This window comes from Nesoenas mayeri (assembly GCF_963082525.1).
Source record: "Nesoenas mayeri genome assembly, chromosome: 2".
In the NCBI taxonomy this organism is placed as follows: Eukaryota; Metazoa; Chordata; class Aves; order Columbiformes; family Columbidae; genus Nesoenas; species Nesoenas mayeri.
In genome coordinates, this window is record NC_137543.1 from 124,632,660 (window position 1) to 124,654,357 (window position 21,698).

The window sequence follows — 21,698 nt, forward strand, 5'->3', positions numbered from 1 at the left end:
AGAAGAACTGTTAAATGCATGCTTTGTAGTAAGCATTAAACATCTGCTAAAAGTACGCTGTGAAATGAAGTCCAGCTGACTTCAGTAGGATAACTCATATGCCTACGTGTAGTTGTAGGAGAAAGTTGTCAACTAACATGAGTGATCACTTAAGAAAAAAAAAAAAATCCACCTCAACAAAACCTAAACAACACCGTAGCTTGGAAAAAAAGAGCTGACTAAATTTATCTCCTTTTCTGATCGCCTGTCTTGACTATTTGATCTTCCTTTGCCCACATTTCTAATTTTATTATTTGATCCAGGTAGTGACAGTGTCTGTTAATAAAGTCAAATCTTGCAAAGGAATTCTCTCTTTCTCTTTCCTCTCGTTTAATGCAGATGGCTGAGTGATAATCCAGCTTGCCTTTAGAGAAATGTTGGGCAGCATTTTTATGTACTCACAGGACTTGAATTCCATTATGATACATTATAAAAATATTTCCAAATATGCTAACCAGAAATTATTGTTTGACTTAAATAGCAACAGTAGCAATATTCTTCTGAAAACCATGAGATGAATGTTCGTCATGGAGTGTTTATTTGTTGGGTTTTACCTTGTTTTGTTTCCCATCTCTATAAAGGAAATATACCACTGAATTGATACATAGTTCAACTGTATGAAGTTGTCAGGATTCAAGAAGTACTGCTCCAGTAAAAGAACAGTGAAAGTTTTTTTGGAGGATAAAGATGCTATATAGCCCCACAGGGATTTTACTATGGTTCTGATTTTCATGAGGAAAAAAGCAGGACCAGAGGACTTATATCCTGTTTAGGTTATGCTTGATATGTAGGACAAATGATTAAAGTATCCATTTGTAAGCACCTAGGGGATAATAAGGTGATAAGAAACAGCCAACATGAATTTGTCAAGAACAAATCACGTCAAACCAATCTAATTCTCTCCTTTGAAAGGGTAATTGGTCTAATGGATAATAGGGAATAAATAGATGTGATATGTTTTGGCTTTAATAAGGGTTGATACAGTCCTATGTGACAGCCTTGTAAAATAAGGGAGTATGGTCCAGATGAAATTGTTAAAGTTGGTTGCATAACAGGTTGAAAAACTGTACTGAGAGCAGCTGCTGATGATTTCCAGTCAGAACAAAAGATCACTACAAGCCTAGATCTGCAGGAGTCTGTTCCATGCTTGCTGCTACTCTAAATTTTTGTTAGCAAGTACCTGTCAGAAAAGAAAGTACATATACCAGGTTTGTGGAGGACACATAGATGGGCGGTGGCAGGCGGTTGATAGAAGGTGGCAAGTTCAAGATGGCAGTCCAAAATTATCTTCACCAGGTGGAAAAAATAGTCTGTAATTCTGACAACTGGAGTAAATAAAAGCACAAGCTATTATGCTTAGACTGGAAAAATTAAATGCAGAAGTAGTAAAATGAGAAATGTCTGACTTTATGGGAAAAAAGGAATAAAAAGGAATTATAGTGAATCACAATCCAAATATACATCAATAATTACTAATGGGAAAAAAAACCAAACAAAACAAAACAACAATAACGGTATCATATTTTTTCCCCCAAGAGTGTTACATTTATCAATAGACAGGTAAGTATTCCACAGTATTTGAAATTGGCAGTGCCTCAGGTGAAGAATTATTTACAGCAGTGGTCCTCACACTTTAACAAAAGCATAATTAGGTGCTGAATTTAAAAGACATCCACTGGTATAACAAGATGTGAAAACATTTCACTGAGCTAGGGAAAGCAGAAATAACTGGTTAGATGTACAGTGGAAAATATAGTATATGAAAGGAGGTTAATAAAGTAACAGTGACCAACTGATTTTTGTGTGCTTTGGTTTTGATAAAAGAATGAATTTGATTAATTCTTCAGCTTAATTTGTTTCAATTTTTTGTTGTTGGAATATTTGATGAAAGAATTCTATCTATAATGGTAGATGAAGTTCTGGAAGGAAACACATAAGGACAGCTGTGGGCTCCTTGTCAGCAGGGTCTTAAGGAAAGAGACACTTGTTTCTGAGGATGGACAGGAAACACTGAGTGTAGTCCTGGAGCTGAGAGATTATATGACCAACTAACTTACAAACCTGTTTCTGTGTTTTGGAAGAGGTGATAGAGATTTCAGTTCTTGTCCATGATGGTCACACCTGGCTGGTCGCCTCTGTTTTCAAAGAGAGAGGAACTTTCAAAAATTGGTCCATTAAGAACCAGGAAAGGCTGATATTGCTAACTGCTTTCAAATCTGTTATTTTTCAACTTTCAGAGATATGCTTAAGTGGTGGTTGAAGCTATGTGTACTATTTGCCTCAATCTCTGTTCTGTGTGTGGCTATAACTATGTGTTCTTATTCTTTGCATGTTTTGTTGTGCCTCCAATTACAGGTTGGATTTAGATTTAGATTTCCAATTAACCTTTAGATTTAGAACCCTGCTTTGATATAAAACCAACATTTTCTGCTTGAATTGTAATGCACAGCTTTCTTGATCAAAGTCACTTGTTGCAGGTATTGTTAGCCATCAAGCACATTTATCTATTATCTCAGGGCAATTTTACTTCTGGTCTTTCCAGACCAATACATCTGAACTTTGTGAAGTCATCAACCTGATTCTTTAAGGAGATTCTCTTTTGCAAACATATACAGATGCTCATCATCCCCTTATATATGTATATATAATATATATCTGCTACTTCTTCCTAGTAGTGTACTTTCCTATACTATGGAGTTCAGTGCAAGCAGAAACAAATGCTGATTTCAGTTGTGGAATTGCACATGCCATTCATTTGAGATCAGAATGTGAGTCAGAATGGAAATACACTCATAGGTCAAGACTTTTTCAGATATATTGGTTTATAGTATTCACTGGAAAAAAATAGCAAGTAATGACAGAAAGTGATTAGTGCAGAGATTTCCATGGGATATCTGGCATTTGTATCAACACATTATGGAAACAATGAATTGTTAAAAAAATAATGCAAGATATGTGTTTTTTTGGCATTCCAAAAGTCTAATCAAATAGCACAGAATATTTTGCACCTACATTGCATATATGACAAATTTGAAAAAAATCTAGTATTTTTCTACCCAGTTGGACATTCAGTGGAGTCTGTTTTTATACACCTAGCCTGCACATTTCAGAAGCATTACCTCCTCTTTCCTAAATGACAGTTTTAAAGGCTTGAGTATGAATTGCAGTCAGGTCCTGTGCAGGTCTGGTCTGTCCCATACTAGAGAACTTAAACTTTTTTTTTTTTTTTTTTTTTGACTGTCTATTGTATTTTGAAAGATTTTTTTTTTTTTTTACTTCAATTCTGTCTTCTGTTACATGTTGTTTCATTCTGAGATGTTTGTAAGTAACCTTTTTCACATAGGAAATAAGTTAATTTATAAGTTACAAAATCCAGAATAGTCTGTTGAACAGTAGTAAAGAATTTTCACATAACCAATAGTTGTTCAAAGCATTTCTAAAATGCTTAATAGAAAGTATACATAATCTCATCATGATGTATAAAGTATTTTTTCCATAAGGTTCACCTTCTATACAGTACTTTTATGCACCTATACAACCTAGAATCAGAAATTATTCATGTCTGACACGGCACCTTGTTTAGCTTTTGACTGCCTTTGGCGGTGTTGAGCTGATGACCTCTTCACCATTGCCTACAAAACAAACATTTCAAGTGATCCTTGGTAACTGCTGTGAAGTGGTTTCTCAGTGGTATGCAAGCTATGGAGCTTTCTGCGCAAACTCTTCACTACTCCTCTCTCTTCGCTGGTAGTGAAAGTAATCTATTCTGTCTAGAAAATTGGTGCTGTTTCAGAACATGGACCAGCCCAGAGGTATCAGGCTCACAAGGTCATTGCCTGAGGACAGAAAGGCAGCAGGAAAGAAGGAAATTTTTAATTTATTGATCTTTAAGAAAGCATGCTCTTAATGTCAGCAGGTTACTCAGTCTATTTCTGGTGAGGAGAGATGGAGTGCCTTGGTGTCCACTGTGTTCATACTAAAAGACTTATACTTTCCTCTCAAAATTCTCTCTCCAGCCACATTCAACAATGGCAGTTGAAGAGAGAGTGTCTAAATCAAGCACTGGAACAGGCTGCCCAGGGAAGTGGTTGAGTCACTATCCCTGGAGCCATTTAAAAGACGTGTAGATGTGATGATTAGGGACATCGTTTAGTGGTGGATTTAGTAGTTAGGTTAACATTTGGACTCAATGATTTTAAGGGTGTTTTCCGACCTAAATGATTATATTCTCTAAATCCAGGAGAAAGTAAAGTCTAATGCTTCCATCTGCCTGGTCCCTGCAAAAGCAGAGGTTATGGATAAATGCCTGATATTTACATCAACTAAACATCAGAGTCAGTATAGGAACATGATCCTGGAGAGATTAGAATATTCATCTTATCAGCAGCTGTTGTGATGCTACAATTTACTGATTATGTAAAACTTCGAATTTATTCACATTTGTCAACTCCTGCTTCCTACCTCTGCTCATCCTACCAGGTTGTTTAATTTTCAAAGCACTCACTTTTTTTGATAAAACAAGTCAATTGTGCATAAGGTTTGACACCTTTTGAAAATCACTTGAGTTTACTAGAAATGATCTGTGAATAGGCAATGGCTCTCTCTGATAGTCCTGTTTATAATTTGCAAAAGATTAATGACCAGTATTCAGACTGAGGAGTATGGAGACAAATTAGTTTAAATGGTTTCTGCTGCTTCTGGCGGTGAATTGAGTGGTTGCAGTATTTGCCCTTTCAGGACCAACTTTTAACTTCTGCTTGGGTGTAGATGATCTCAGAACTGCAAAGAGCAGAAGGTGGTGAGAAAGGCGTAGGTGAGAGTAGTTAATAAGAGAGAAAGTCTGAAATAAAAGCAACCTCCCTCCTGTGTTTGACCATATCAATGCTTGTTACTGTCAGAGGTTTTCTTCTTGCAGAACTTATTAAATTAGATTATAAGAGTGTACCAAAACCCATGACATTGGGAGGCAAGAAGCAGAGCTAAATGTCATGTGTCAGTCTCAGGAGAGTGCCCAGTGTAGATGATCTGCCACTCACTAATATGCCTTCCAGGGAAATTACATGTGTATTTCCATTTTTTTTTTAATAAGTTGGGTCCTGTAGATACAGTATTGGGGTTACAAGAGTTCCAGAAAGATTTTGTGCCTGGTGGAGAGTGGGGGAACATGAGAATGAAATTTAAGTGCTGAAGTTGGGCAGGTAGCGGCTAACTGGACTTTTTTTCCTGTCTTTGGTTGGAATTGTGGGAATGAAGACAATGCTTAGTGGTTTTGAACTGTGCATTGAAATAGCCATTTTGTACATGAGGGAATTGGTATACACAGGGAAAAATATAAACAGTATAAAAGGGAGGAAAGTTGTCTCTCTTCCAATTGTCTCACATTCCATTCGTGGAAAAGACTGCCTGTTTCAACTGCAAGGAGAGAAACCTCTGTTTTATCACTTCTTACCCTACACTTACTTGTATTTGAGGCATTTTTTTTTTTCTGTCAGCTTCCTCAGTCAACGTAGGAAGTAAATCAGTCAACTCTAATAAACAACTGAAATTTATGAACAACTGTGATGGGGACTTTTTACAGAAACTACTTTCCATAAATGAGTCATCACCTAAAAAGAAAGATAAATTGTAAACTCGTTGCTGTGCAGTCTTCATCTAGCTTTGCTTGGTCTGTTGTTATTTGTTCCTTATAGATTTATTTTTTAAAAATAAGAATTAATAAAGTAGAGAATCTTAGATTGTGGATTATTAATAATAGGTGCAAAATATTGTCTGCTTTCAGTCACCAATCAGTGACTCCTGGCTCACTTTCTTAGGCACAGATGAGGACATAAAGAAGAACTGAGAGAGGAGGTACAGGCAGGGCTATGTGTCAAAATCTGCTCCACCGAAAGAACACATTAGTAAAGAAAATGTGCAGTTTTGTGTGTTGTAGAAAGATCTCCATCAAAATGACTTAAATTATCTAAACTGTATTTTTTTATCAAAAAAGATTTCCTAATTTCTTTAAAAAAAAAAAAAAAATATCAAAAAGACCCACATCTACTTGGCTGTGTTTGATTATATTCTATTCCAACAGCCAGAGAATCTTTTAAAATAATCTTACACGAACTCTGCAAACTTTTTTTCCCCCCTGTGTTTAGGGTCAGTAAAATTGCACTCCTTGGGGGGATATATCCTTCTTTGCTGTACCTGTGGAGCCACCTCTTGTAGAAATTACAATATTTCCTTTTGTGAGAATTACTATTAAACATAACTGCCCCTGATGTAAACAAATTCCACTTCAGAACCTCCAGGCCTGATTTTTTCAGCTCCCTGGTTCTTTTATCACTCCTCACATGTCTTTTACAGTCTCTGGAGATATTGCTGTTCTGTGTATTTACTCACATCACAGCTAACAGCTGGGAGTCTGATCATCTGAAGGAGTTGAAGTGCGACCCAGTATCTGCTTTTAAAAGCTTTATGTAGGAATAAAAAAGCACGTATTTGAACAATACATTTGAGGGTGTGTTGCCCCCACTTGTGCTTTTTTTTTTTAAATCTCAATTGAAAATGAAGTCTTCAAAGGTTTAAAATGGCCAAAGGGAACTGACTTCTTTTCAAAAAAAATCCAATATGGCACTAACCCCCATGGCCTTTAAAAGCTTGATTATGAATTCAAAACATGTATTCAAGCTGAGGCAATGCTCCACTGGTAGACCATATGGATACTGTAATATACCTAGTTGTTTGATGAGCTGATCTCAAACTGTGATTTTAAAATACAAGGGTTTATTCTGTTTGGGTTTTATGTGGGTCTCGTATTGTGGTAGAATAACTGTAGATACAGATGCATAGTACATGTACTGAATTCATTTATGTTAGCTCTTTTTATATGGGCATACATGTTTCTTTTTATTCTTTAGAAAGGAGACTATAGAAGGTAGTCTCTGAACAGGTTTTCTCCTTTCCCCAGCACAGCCTATTTTCTTTGCATCAGTGGACTTGTCATGATAATCAACTTTTTTGTCCCAACCATCAATCACTCCTGATTACAGCTGGGGAAAAGTTCTGTTCTGTTGATCAGCCCATCAGTGCACATAATGTTACACCTGGAGACAAGTGAAAATCAACGCTTGATGGGAGAATCACTTGCCTTCGAGCCTTTTGTCTGAAGTATTTTAATTTACATTTAGAGTCTTATTGCAATTGTCAGTGCTTGCTTTGATTTTATTATTTCTTTGACAAAAATAATAAGTTCAGTTGATCTTTCCTACATGATTAGAAGCATGCTTCTCTATTTCAAATAACATCTTACATTGTAACTTTTTCACTTCATTTTATAAATATTGTGATAATTATCATTATATAAATTAAAAATTAAATGATTATGTGTTACCTCACTAGGAGGAACTTAGTATACACCAGCTCAGAATTTTTGCAAAAGTGATTTTGTTGGCTTTTAATCAGATGCTTGAGTAATGTTTATCTTTAGTATTCCATTTATATGAAATGGCTATATAGCAAACTTCAGAGCAATGAATTAATTAAAAATTAAAGGCATCTTTCCTTTCTTGAAAGGAAATATGGCTTCTATTGTGATCATTAGTGAATAATACACTTCTGAAAATAGGGGCATTTTACATATCTAAAGCCCAGCATTTTTCCTTCCTTTGAATAAAGATGTTTTTCAGTTGTCACAAGAATGGTGGAACTTCAGCTTCAGTAAATGCTTTATATTTTGCTATATAACTTAGATGTGACTATTACTTAGTTGTTAGGATGACCTGATGCAGTTTAATTGAACTGTTCTTTTTCTTCCCACAGTGACTTTTTTATTTCAGGTATCTTTTTAGATTGTCATTGTCACAAATTTTTCCTTTCACAAATCAAAAAACATAGCATATAAGTAGACTGTAAACCTGATACTTCAAGGGCTACAGGATGAAGTGTAAATGAAGAAGAAAGTAAATGTGAGAGTATGGGGAAATAAAGATTTGATTAGCAATCATGTTTTTACATAAAAGGTTTAATTAGCAGTAGCTCATTTTCCTGTTTCTGCTGGCCATTTTCAGGACAGTGATTTATTGCTTTTTTGCAGTGAGCCATGCCACCAAATAGAAGAAGTTATGTTTTCATTAGATGCAGACACTTCAGCATTATTATCTCTCACCTCAGTCTGCACAGCAATAAAAAACATGTCCAAATGTCATAATTTAATAGGCCAATGATATATACAGTAATTTAAAAACTATGGAATATTCACAGAGATGCTTTGTTTTGCTGCTTCTTAAATTGATGACAAAAGCACTAAATTCCAAATCAAATAATCACTGAAACAGCCTCACTCCTTATGTTCTGTCTGCTTGAATACTTTGTTTGCCAAATATGGAATTTCATCACTTGTATAGAAGTTGTTCTTCCAAAGTGACAACTTGTTTATTTTTATGGTTTAGTAATTAATGTGAGTATAATGCATAATTTTTATCTGAGTTACCATCCCGAAGGTTCTCACCACTTATTATTTTAATAGATTTTTCTTTTGTTGTTGAGTAGAGATATTTGATGGTTCTTCACTAATACAATTCTAGTCAAATAGCCCACCACAAGGTACCTGTCATTGCTTGTCAATTTATTCTCTAACATGATTTTCGTGCCAGAATCTTATGTAGTGATAAACAGTTATGGTAAAATTAATATATAAGGTAAACACATCCGGAGAAGCAGCAGTAAGTAACAATGTCTGAAGATGTCAGAAAACAAGCAATTGTATACAAGCAATTAGCATCTTGCACACTGGAGGAATTAGTGTTTTTACTGCTTTTAACATTATTTTATTCCACATAATTCCCAGTGACTAAGATTTTTTATTTTTTTTTAATTATTTGACATGACTAATTTGCATCTCTTTAGTGCTTGAAAAGGCTGTAGGAATTAAACTTCCTTCACAGGCCAGCTAAGAAAACGTACATCATGTAGTTACAGGATGGAAAATTTTTAATAAAATGCGCTAAAATGGTGTGGCACCATTTTTGCTATTCTTCTGGAGTCTGAGCCCCATGTCTCAGTTAGTGAGACAGACCTTACTAGCAACACAAGCCAACAGGGCATGAGATGCAGATGAAAGTCTGCAATCTTAGTAGGCTTAATAGCTTGTCCTGTGTTAAATTAGTGCTGTTGTAGTTGGTGTTGCCACTGAAACAATTTTCAAGAACTAAGGAGACAACCGATATTAAGGAGAGAACTGATATTAAGGAGAGGAAAGAAACAAATGCAATAGCATTCAGCAGCAAGGATCATAAGGAGTGGGAACTGCAGCAAGAAAGAAAATGTTCTGGTACAGACTCTTTTCTAAAGTAGATTGGGTTGTATTAATGGTCACCACTTGGTCATTTCTCTCTCGTAGAGTTGATTGCTTTTGCCCAAGCAGGGATTCAGTAGTTAAGACACGTTTAAACCTAAGCCACGAGTTCTGCCATCCTTCCAAGAAGGATCTAGTGTTTTATTATGCATGTTCCGCACAAATGGAAGGAATTGTAAGGAAGAGGAATTCCTATGGAGTGGAAGATGTGCATTTCACACTTGAGAAAAGTTTGTTATAACGTTGTCTAGGCTAATAAGATGAGAAAGATGATTTATTAGACTCACATCATGAGGGAAAACCAATGTAGAGTTTTCACTGCTGTGTGTGACTGTGTCTGCTGTTTCCAGCTGGAAAAGAAGTATAGTTTCAGGTGATGGGAAGCTGAATTTTGTGTGTATTTTACCCGTGCTGCACAATCTTTAAATTGGCAGCACTGCCAGCCTAATGATCAAAAGCGAAATTCCTTATTGAAAAGATCTTGCCTAAACTACTAAAGTAAATTCTGAATTGATTTATTCTCTCTCCAAATCCCATAGAAAATGAGTGAAATTAATCAAGGGCAAATCAATCTTTTCAAAATGTTAGCACTAAGAAAAAGTACTCATTTGCTCTGATGACTCTTATTAACTGATTTTTCTGTTACTTGTAACCATTTTGAGGATGAATATTCAGTTGTTCTGTGATGGCTGTTTAGCTGCAGACATTAGTCCATGCTACAAGTCAGAAACAAAGGCAAGATCCCAAGAGAAAAGGGGCTCAGCATTTTTGTCATCTTGCTCACTGAGTGTCATTGATATAGATGAACAACTATTACTCATAAGATACACTCGAAATCATTTCTCATGAAACAAGTTATTGGTATGGTCTGACTTATTCTGCAATAATTATCTTAAAAAGAGTAGAGGTGCTGTTTAGTTGGTAATATACTTTGAACCTGGAGAATACTATGACTTATTTATTCAAGGAGCCTACAGCTAAATATCTGTGTAGTATACAGTGTTTTACAGATGTGTAAGATGAGATCCTTTCTCTAGAGAGGTTATTTTCTAATAAATCAGAAATGAAACGAATATAAGGTAGGGAGAACCGCAGATCGGCAAATGAATTAATGGAAAAATACTTTCTGAAACGCATTTTAAATATTTCTTGAAAGAGAGAGGGTATCACAAGAAGTAGGAATATGAGTCAGCTTATTAGAAAACATGTTAGAACAGTTCAAATCAAGCCTGTAAGGGTAAATAATTCTGTATTTACAGAATAGAGAATTTCTGTGTAATAATTCTGTATTTTCAGAATTTGTAGTTTATGGTATAAATGGTTTGAGTAGGTGTGTTGTTCTAAAGCATGCGAGAGAGTGAAAACTGTGTCAGAGAGGAAGCAAATAAACAATACTGAATAACAGGTATGAAGATGCAGAATAGGAGATCAATATGTGGAAAAAAAGGAGACTCTGAGTCTGTCATAGTTCATTATTAACATTTGGGATATAGTAAGAGAAAAGACATGATCTGAGAAATGGAAATTATCAGGTGACAAACACTAGGAGGAAAGTCAGAGCCATCCAGGAGCTGTTCATACCGAATGACCATGAAGATATTGGTTGAAAGCAATGGAGAAGTCATCCCTAAGAGAGTGTATCAAAGAGTAGAAAGCTCAAAGACAGAATCCTGAAATACATTAGTCTAGGTTTGGTTTTCAAAGTCTTGGTTTTCAAATAGGAGGAGATTTGTCATCCAGACATTCTCCAGCTGGGGTTACTTAGGATTCAGGTCTTTAAAGGCAGCCCTAATTAATATTACTTTTTTCCCCTCGCTACTTAAGCCTATATAAAAAAGATGGCTGAAGTCTATCAAGTAGCTCTTTTCTGGTATTTGCAGTAAGGAATAATGACAGATACACTCTAGAATGGTTTAAATGTGTAGCTACTTTAAATAGCAGGAGTTTTTTGGTGGCTTTTATGTTGTTGTTTTTTTGGTTTGTTTAATTAACAGATATTAGATGTTATATCTCTCATAAAATATACTTATATTCAAAAGATGCTGATTTCCATATTCCCTGAAATGGAAAATGAAGACTGACAATATTTATCTACTTTTCCCCTCAATGTGCTGCTCTCCACCCCCTACCAATTTCCTCATGCTGTCGGTTTGGTGATTTATTATGGCTGCTCCTGACATGAAACAGGTAACTGAGTAGTAAGAGATTGATGGTGAGGAGGTATAGCCACTAACAGTAATTGGACTATGAATTTTAATTCAAGTCTTGAAATTTTTTGTTGTTGCAGTCAGAAGAATATCTGTGTTTTGCAGGCATAACTCCTTTTTTTTTTCTATAAAAAAAGAAGTCCCACTGATACTAAATATGCATTTTAATTGAGCACTGACATAACAAACTGGTGGGCTTGAACTGTAGATTAGAAGCCAGGACTTCGGTTGACTGGGGGTCTAACAGAGGTTCATTGCCTTTCAGTATGCTATTTACAGAAACATGAATTTTATTTAGGACAAGGTGTGGGCTTTTAGTTTTTTCCCTACAAGCTGTTCTGGTATGTGCAAAGGCGCAGTTTCAAACTGATAAGTGATAAGTTGGCCCTTGAGGCCCTTGTCTGAGGAGAAGCATAATTCTTATAATTCTCTTTTATCAGCACCACAGAAGATAAATCAAGAGGCTGATGGTCTTATTAACATCAAATCTTGAGTCATTTTCTGAAATTCTTGCTCTGTAGATAACCACATATTCAGGCCTACTCATAAAGGTGCCAGTTGCCAGTTCTGTGTGACAAGGTCATCCTTATTTTCAGTTTGTTTAATAAACAGTAGTGGACTCCACCCCTTTTTAGAGATGTGACTGATTTAAATGAGGAGAAGGAGATGGGACTATGTAGCCATGTGGAGGAAAGATTAATATGTAGTAAATAAATTCTGTTGCTGGTTCCTGTGGTAGTAAACTGTGCAGTCAAGAGACCACCAGGACCTATGCTGTGGTCTGTTTGATCAGGTAAAGAAGGTAGGAGCTTTCTCCTGTAAAACATTAGGGGGGTTTAGACCCCAATTTGTGAACCTGCAGAAGTCACAGACATATTTGACTGACTGAATAGCATGTTTGCACTCGACTGAATAAATGGTTTGGCTATAGATTTAACCCACTGTTAGCAGACAACTGCTTGTGCTTCTACCATATTTGGACTAGTAAACCCTTTGGCTTAGTTTGAAAGCTCCCGATTGTATTTCTGGCTAGCTGTCTGCCTGAAGAAACCTGTTAGATTTAGTGTGTAAGCCTGAAGGTGCTAATACATCTTAAAACTCTCAGCTGGAAGTAAATATCTGCTTTGTATTTGAAATGCAATAAAATGTATTTTTTAGGAGACTGAAGGGCAAAAATGTTGAGGCTGAAACTGTATCTGTAAGGTAAAACTGCAGAAGTTCTGAATTAAAGATTAAAGCCTCCACCCTCTATACAGAGAAAGTATTGGAAAGAATTAGAACTTAAATCTTGTCTGTGCTTGGTAGGACTCTGGGTGCTAATGCTGGTTGTCCTAACCTTGGCCTAATTGTCCTATTCCTCTGTAAATGCCTTTGCAACAGACCTGCAAGCTGTCAGATGTCACACACTGCATATGAAATTCGTGCATCTGTCTGGACAGCCTTTGGGATCTCATTTTGAGAGTGAAATTTCTTGAAGTTCACTGTCTTCAGTAAAGCTCCTCATAGTATCTGAGATCCTAATCTTACCCTTTCTTTGAGGTACAGTCACAGTGTTCTACAGTTCAAAATTCTTATTACTTGGTAAATGTGTGCATCATTAAGTGTTGATCATTTATCCAGTTTGTTATTTGGCTGGCAGAGTAGGTAGCACATGGGGGCATTTCTCCCAGAGCTGGGAGTGGGGACCTCATGAGGCTCTGATGAGAAGGGAAGGTATGGTCACAGGGGCAATATGGTACCAGCCATTAGGGCCACCATGAACTCTCAAAGACAGAAAGATGTCCTGGGAGAGTTAGTGGCTCTTCTCAGGCAGACCTACGTGACTTGCTGGCAATATTTATCATAATCTTGATAGATCATAGCAATTTACACCTGCAAGTACTTGCTTTTACAGTCACAGCTTTTGCTGTCTGCTATTGCCCTTCCATATGCACTGTTTGAACTTGCACCCATAAGGTTCTTTTAAGGTAGGGTTCTTGGGTTTTCTGTCTGTCTAAGATTCATTGATGTTGGAATAACTGCCACTATGGAAATGTTTTAGAGTATAAAACACTGTATTTGGGAGATAAATTGAGTTCTTCTATTTATTTTTATTACATTTTGGTTGTATTTTTATAATGAGATGGACTCAGATGTAATTTGCCTCCAGGATCCAAAATAGGAAATTACTCTAAAATGGAAAGATAGTCACATAGATTCAGTTGAGATTGAGAGCTATAAAGGTTATCTGCCACCTTCTGATGTTTTATTCCCTAGATATCATTATGTAGTGTTTCTGATATATGCTGTGGCTTTATATCTGTCCATAAACTGCTGCACAGGTTATATGCAACTCAGTAAAAAAGCAGGACAACGGATTATATCTCTCTGACAAAAATGTGAGTCTTTGTTAGCTTTATAGCTGGATGTCTGCTGGATATATATATCAAGTGTACTCAACACTGGAAACCTTCCCATCTAATATTTCTGGTGAAGTTGCAGCTTGCATGTGGTATGTGTGTAGCTATATATACATGCACGCACGCACACGTTTCACAAACGGATCTGCTGTAATATAAAAGAAACAGGAAAATGTTCCTGTGCAGATCACTCAAATGGTGTAATCTCTAGCAGTATTAAGTAGAGACTAGTAAAGAAAGAACAGAGAAAAAAGTCATTTCCATTGGAGTGATACTGTTCTGGGTGTTCTCAGTTTTAATTTTGTCAGTGTTTTGTAGAGTGTATGTATGTATGACATACAAGTAGCAGCTGAGTATGAGTACATAGCACCAACCAAGATGATGTAGAGTTACCCAAACAAATGCTACAGTGAGGGTAGACAAGTAGTGTATTCCAAGCTGCATATAACACACTTTTGTGATGAAACCATGTTGTTTGGTTTTTTTTTCCTCAGTTGATGTGTTTCTTTACATTTTGTTTTGTTGGCTCACTCAAAAGCTGTCCATCAATCTTTAAATTCTTTCCACTGGGTCCAGGTGGAGAATCGCACTTGCTTTCAATTGCCAGTCTAAGCTGAAATAAATGTCAGCATTTCTGTTGACTTAAGTGGCACCAGGATTTCATCCACATAATCTAAACCTAACATCTGTTTTGTTTGGGTTTTGTTTGTTTGGTTGGTTGGTTGGTTTTGGTTTTTTTGTTTGTTTGGGGTTTTTTTTAGGTTTTTGTTTTGTTTTGTTTTGTTTTTTAGTTTTTTCCTCTCAGTGAAGAGGTCCTTGCTATTTCCAAAGGGCAATGAAAACATCATGGTTCATTGTTTCTAGATTTTGATGTATAATGAATTCATAGGAGTGAATACTGAAACAGTTGAAAAGCTCCTGCCAAAATACTATTTCTTTATGAGAGAAGTAATGAAGTATATTAGCTACACTCAAAAAATAACTTCCAAATCAATATGCAAGAAGTTGATCGATAATATGCATGCAGGAAAGTAGAGGAACACATGGAGCATTTGAATAAATGAACTGAAGAAAGTTCTTTTCCAACAGGTTTTCTCAAGTAATTCGCTAACTTCCTATCATGGGTGATTTCAACATGGGTGATTGCAATGGAACTTGGAATATTGAAGTGAATAGCTCATTCTTGAAGATCTTTTCTTGTTTTTAACACATTGAATTAGCTCATTACTGCTGAATATGTAGTGGAAAATAGCATCTGTTTACACTGTAATAATATAAAAATTACTTACCAGCAACAGAATAAGGAACAATTTGCAAAAACTAATCATATTTGTGCACTTGTCTGCAAAAAGTAAATTGTTAATACATATCCAAGGGAAAAAGCACTTTAACTTACTGGTTAAAGCAATTTAATAGTAGTGTTATAAATAATAAATTAAATAATTTTTTTGAGGATTCATTTTTAAAAGTCTGGAGGATATGAACATGAAAGCCTAACTATCCCATATTGCTGCTTCACCTGTCCTTAGTGATGGGTGAGCTCCAGAAAGAATGCTGGAGCTCATTGTGCCCAAATCAGTGTCAAACTGTCCATGCACCCCAAATGTACAACACCAGCTTAGAAACCTACTAGGAGATTTCCTTAATGAGAGTTCTGTCTTCATTTAGCTAGAAGTTTTCAGTCGGATGTCAAGTTTGGTGTGCTGCAAGGCATACCGAGGCATACCAAGAACTATCACAGCAGTGAGACGTCATGAGTGTAAACAGAGAGCTTTTCAGAATTTCAGTTCATGATTGGAAGTGAAGTTAAAGGTTCTTGTTTTCATTTTATTCAAAGAGGATTCAGAAATCCCTACAACTTTTTGCAGAAGCCAGTTTTCCAGAATTAATTTTGTAGGGACCATGTTAGCTTTTCCTTAGCCCTACTTGATCTCATTGTGCTGTATTTGTATGTCCCATGTGCAGACTTTCTTAGGAGATTCTTTTTACCACCAATGCTATGTGCAAACTTGCAGTGTTTCTCTCCTGACATTTTCTTCAGAAGTCTAGACAGGAATGCTTTGTTCTGAACTTGCATCTCAATACAAAACTTCGAAAGGGGCTTCAGTGTGTTGTTTAAGAACAGTATACTTTTATACATCTGCTGATGGAAATGGCAATGTTAAATTAATTAGTTTTGAAGGATAGAAGGAAGAGGAATCTTGAATATTCTTCTTTATTCATTGGGCTATTTTACTATCTCCGGATAGTATTATCTCTTCTTGGTTAGTGATGTCATGAAGTGTCCATGGCTACAATTTTATAAAAAGGAAACAAAAAGTTTTTCATTTCATACAAGTGTTTTGTGAATGAAGTCAGCATTTCTTCAGGTGTTAAAGTAATGCCTGCGATGTTACATTAACCTTCCATTATTGAACTACAGTGCTTCTTAATCACTTCAGGAACATTCCAACTTTGGTGGGCATGGATGGAAAACTGTTAAATGTTACTGCCTTGATTGTACTAATTTACATATATCACATCTCTGTTATTCTTAATTCTGAGACGTGAGAAGTTTGTTGTTTTTTGTTTGGTTGTTTTTTTTCCTTTCATTTGAGTTACAGTTACTATAGATTGATAGGAATCAGCACTGAGCAATAACAAGAGGAAAAACAGCATAAAACTAATAAATAACAATAAATATGTTAATAAATATTGTGAATAGGTATGAAGGGATTTGCCTGCTCTGAAGAGTTTGGAGTCTCAGTATTAGATTTCAGTACTGTTTTGAAATTTCACTCTTTCAATAATCTCTGCTCAAGCAAATCTAAAACATTAAATGATGTCTTAGGTTTTAAAATCAGAAAAGGGCTCTTATACCTTTCCAGTTTGACCTTTTTTATATTACACACCATACAATTTCATATACCTGTTACAGATTCGAACCTCATAGCCTGTGCTTGACTGAAGATGAGAAGTGTGAAAGCCAGTGTGACTGAACCTGAAATATAGAGCATCTCATAGGCACTGATCCTGTAACACTTCAGCATATAAAATGTCCTGTTGATTTCAGATGGGCTACTCTTATCCAGTAAGGTTTGTAGAATTGCAACTGGTTTCTTATAGCCTCAGTAAGTATTTGGTTTTGGTCAACAGAAAAAAACCCAGATTTTCAGATTTCATTGTAATGCAAGGTAGAGGGAATGAAGGTTTGTAGGAAAGGAGACAAAATATAACTGCAGTGTAAACAGTAAGTATTGTTAGAACATTCTCATTAAGTTTTATGTACTGCTTGGTATCCTTGACCATGGTTTCTTACATAGATCCTAATGGATAGCTTACAGAAGTGAAAGATGCTGACCTGTCAGTTTTGTACTGGAAGATATCTTTGCCTGTTCTGTGTTGAAGGTATTACAACAACCTACTTGTGTTAGTAAATAAACCCCATTTTTCAGTCCACACAACTTTCGGAATAACTTAATCTATCCACATATATGTATTACTTTAAGAACAAACAATCAATTTTATAGCTAACATGCATTGTAAGTAGGTCTGTGTGCACTATGTATATCTAAAAGAGGTTATTCAAAGTACTAAGACTGTGACCCTGCAGTAGTTGGTAGAACTTCTGTACCAGCGAACCTTGTAGGTATATACAGCATCTAGGGGACTTTACTGAGGCCTTGAATGCATTACACAGTCACCCAAGAATGACTGAAAGCAAGACAAAAGAAACAAAAGTATGTAAAGGAATAAATGTAACTGTGTTGTAGACTGATCTATGTACAAGTTTTCCTATGCTTCACAAACCTCTGTTCCTTCTGTATATTTTGATTGTTTTTCTCAATACGTTTTCTTGTTGGCTAATCATTTAGATAAAACTAGTTTTTGATGCAAATTTGCTTCCATAGTATGCCACTAGCTTTTATCACCACTTAGGCATGTATTTTCTTTTAATATTAATTCGTGATCATATTTTACATATACTTAGAACCTTCTACAAGAAGGCTGGAGACTTAACCTCAGAAGCAGCTAACTACAGCCATGTCCACATAAGACAGAACTGTAATCAGGAAATTTGAGCATTTATGTTTCTCATTGATGGGTTTTCCATTTTTGCTTATGGGTAGGAGCTGATCTAAAGAACACAGGAAACATTTATATTAAAATAACTATTGAAATAAAAATTGAAAATCCAGAAAGATGCATTTATGTAAATGTATATTTGAGTAAAAGAAACAGAAAATCAAATCAACATTTTTCTGAAGGCAAACTTGAAATTTGGAAAACGTCTAATAGCTATAGTATTAAAAAAAAAAAAAAAAGAATTATCACTCTGCTTAAGAGCACAGAGAAAATATCTCCATGTACTCTCTTTTGAGGTTTTGTACATACAAGTTGTGTTAACTTGTTTGTAACTTCAAATATAGAGTTCAAATCATACTGAATTAATAGGAATTTAAATATACACTTTCTAAGCTTTTCCTCTTTTCTGTAATATTTTTTGTAGTATCTTTGTGTCTAGCTTACCACTATTCTTCCCTGATGCTTTGATTCAGTTAAAAAAAATTGGAAACTCAGAGTTCAATGAGATTTCTATTATGAATGTAAGCAGACAAAAATGGTTTCCTGGGCAGCAGAAACCAGGTGAAAATACTAACATGAGCTATGCTGAACCCACCCACTCAGCTTTCTTTAGTTACGAGTTCACAAGCTGAATGTAGAGAAAATTGAGTTTTTTATGGTCAGCCTACAGTTTCTAAATGAACTGAGGCTCTGGGTAGGTAAGTGTATGTGTACACTCTTGAATCTCATTAGCTGGCACGTACTGTGACAAACTGAGATTCAAAAAGGTGTTGGCTACATATCCATCACTGTTATTTTTTACATCAGAAAAGACTGAACTTTTCAACACTATTCAGAAAATGACTGTCTCTAAAGCAGTTATTTTAAATTCAACACATCCATTGTTTTTAAGCAAATGTGCATAACCTGAAGATGGAACTACATTTACATTATTAAACTCGTTATGAAGTAAATCACAACATATTGTATCATGGTGAACTTTTTGTTGTTGTTTCATGTATTTGTGATTGTATGTCAGCTTCCACTTTTAGGATTACCATTATTGACATATTATTCAAAAGGTGTTAATTCTCGCATATATTTTATTCATTGTGGTTTTGTCTACTGCTAGTGGAAGAAAGCTGGGGTACATTTCTAAAAAAATTATAATGGCATATATAATTTGTTCACATTCTCATTTCAAAATATGACAGTTACAAATTCAAAACTGGAAGCATTTATGTTGCGTTAACTAAGCTGAATAAATACATGGTTTATTTTATCATATGAGTAGCACATAGTGATGTGTGTAGATTAACCTTCTGTCTCATTCTAAGATTAATCACTTGGTTAATCTGAGTGAAAAAAAATCAAACTAGTTTAATATTTTGTTGAAACTCTAACTACAATAAGATTTACCATGTAGAAAATAAATGATGCTGCCAATAATACAGTAAAAGTGAGATTAAATGTTAAAGTTAATTTCATTGGTTATAGTAGTTTTCAAAAGAGCACGTTAAATCTCCACATCAAAAGAGTTGCCCAAAAAGTAACCATTATTACTATGAAAGTCAGTATGTAAAATCTTCCAGAGACCAGAACTTGATAACCTTGTCAGAGTGAGTTTAAAACTGACCTGCATTAACAGTAAAAAGGATAAAACAGATGGCAAAACAAGTAGACTGCTTATTGAATTTCAACATGTGATGAATTTATGTTGTGCTGCATGAAGTAGTGGTGTCCTTAAAAGAAAAACGCCAGGTATGGCAAGAGATCAATGACTATCTTCCCTTCATATATATTTTGATGCTGTATGTGTCTACGTGGAATGCAGTTTGAAGTGTGTTATATCTAGGCAGTCACTTAATGCCACTGTCAATGGCAGCCTACAATACAAGCAGATGCATGGTCATAAAGATACTGTGTTATGAGACAAGCAATTTTAAGTAGGAAATTTTGACCTTTTGCATCGGACCAGGATAAAATCACTTTTCCTTTGCATAATGAAAATATTTGATTTTATTATAGGATGGATGATTTTACCATAAGAATGGGGTCAATGCCAACCTCTCACAATGTGATGCAGGCTCTTGCCAGGTGCGGTCACTCACCATTATATAAATGGCTCTGGAAGAAGCCCAAGCATGGGGAGTGGGATGGAGCAGCACTATTAATACAGAGGAGCTAGCGAGCTCAGAAAGTATCCATTCACTCTGATCCTTGAGTCTCAGGCTACATTCATAAGTGTATTGACTAATTGCTTTATGAAGGAGAAAATTAAATACCTGGAAATTAACATGCTGGGCCATTTATTCTGCCATAATAACAGATTTTTATTTTTTTTTTTTTTCTACAGAAAGGTCCTTTTTTGGTACTTGCACTGTTACTGTACATTTGGATCTAGGAAATAGGGCATATTGATCAGTCATACTTTAGGGGGCAAAAGCCTTCTCTCAGAGCATATCTGAAAGAAGTCATATTACACACGTCCTTGGCATTTTATACCACAGTTAAATCTAAGTCCATAATGTAATTAGATCTCTGGCTCTGTATTACAGAGTTGTGCTGAGATAGAGTGCACAAAAAATTGAAATGACACAATTCAGAAGATAACCCTAAGCTTAGCAGAAGGAAGAAATGACGACAGGCAACATCTATCTGCACTATAATTGACTGCAGATTGAGTTCGTATGTATCAGGCAGAATCAGGATACTCTTCTTGTTCAATATGAAACATGTCACTGTGTTGACATCACCTTTAAAAATTACATTCTAAGTCTTCACTTAATATACTATTCTGCAAAGGCTTGCTCAGATACTTAGCTTGTTTTTCTCATGTACCGGGAGTCTGTGAAGCTCTTCTGAAATCCATGGAGTTCTTCTGTTTCCTAGAAAGTAAGCACAGGACTGGTGAGTAGTCCTGAATTCCCTGTGTGTATTCACTTGACAAACAAAACAGTAAGCCTTCTAAGAAATTGCTTTTGAAGTTTTAAAATAGGCTCAAATAAAGACTTACCTATTAAATAGACTAAATACATCTAATTGCAAAAGACTGTACAATCTTATTATCATTTTATCTGTAGCTCACAGTAAACGCCCTGCCCTGAGCAGAACCAACTGTTGAGCATCTCAAGGCTTCTTAAATTTTCTGTAAACTTCTCCAGCTTGCTTAGTGAAGAAGTTCCATAGAGATCACTTCAGGTTATGTAAATATCACATGCCTGGTAGTGTACAGATGTCTCAGTTGCATATTGCAACCTTGCTCAGTAATGTTATTGCTGACTGGCCAGCTGACTAGTCAGTCAGCTTCGACTGGCTACTTTAGAGTCATCAGAAAAAGATTAGGATGCTTATTCTGAAAATAAAAAGGTCTTTTGGTTTCCATCACTTTCTTGTGTACTTAGAACATCTGCAAAATTATATTTCAAGTACCTATTGACAGCTAAACTTTAGGAAAATATTCTGTACTCAGCGATTAAGACAATGTGTAGGATTGTCATCTAATAAACAACTTTCCTCACCTCACCAAAGGACAGAAGCCCTCTTGACTTATGTAGTTGTCTGTTACTGTTTTCCCAGCTCACTGACAGTATTAGTTTGAACCTGGAAACTTTTTTTTTGTTTGTTTTTAGAGGTTTTTACTCTGGAGGATCCTGACTCTTGACATCAATT

General features: G+C 35.6%; 1 protein-coding gene across 1 annotated transcript in view; it reads left to right on the forward strand.

Moving 5' to 3' along the window:
* ZNF385D (zinc finger protein 385D) overlaps nt 1-21,698 on the forward strand; it is a gene marked incomplete at both ends in the record, with an annotated part of 422,577 nt that overhangs the window by 331,816 nt on the left and 69,063 nt on the right. The window lies entirely within an intron of this gene.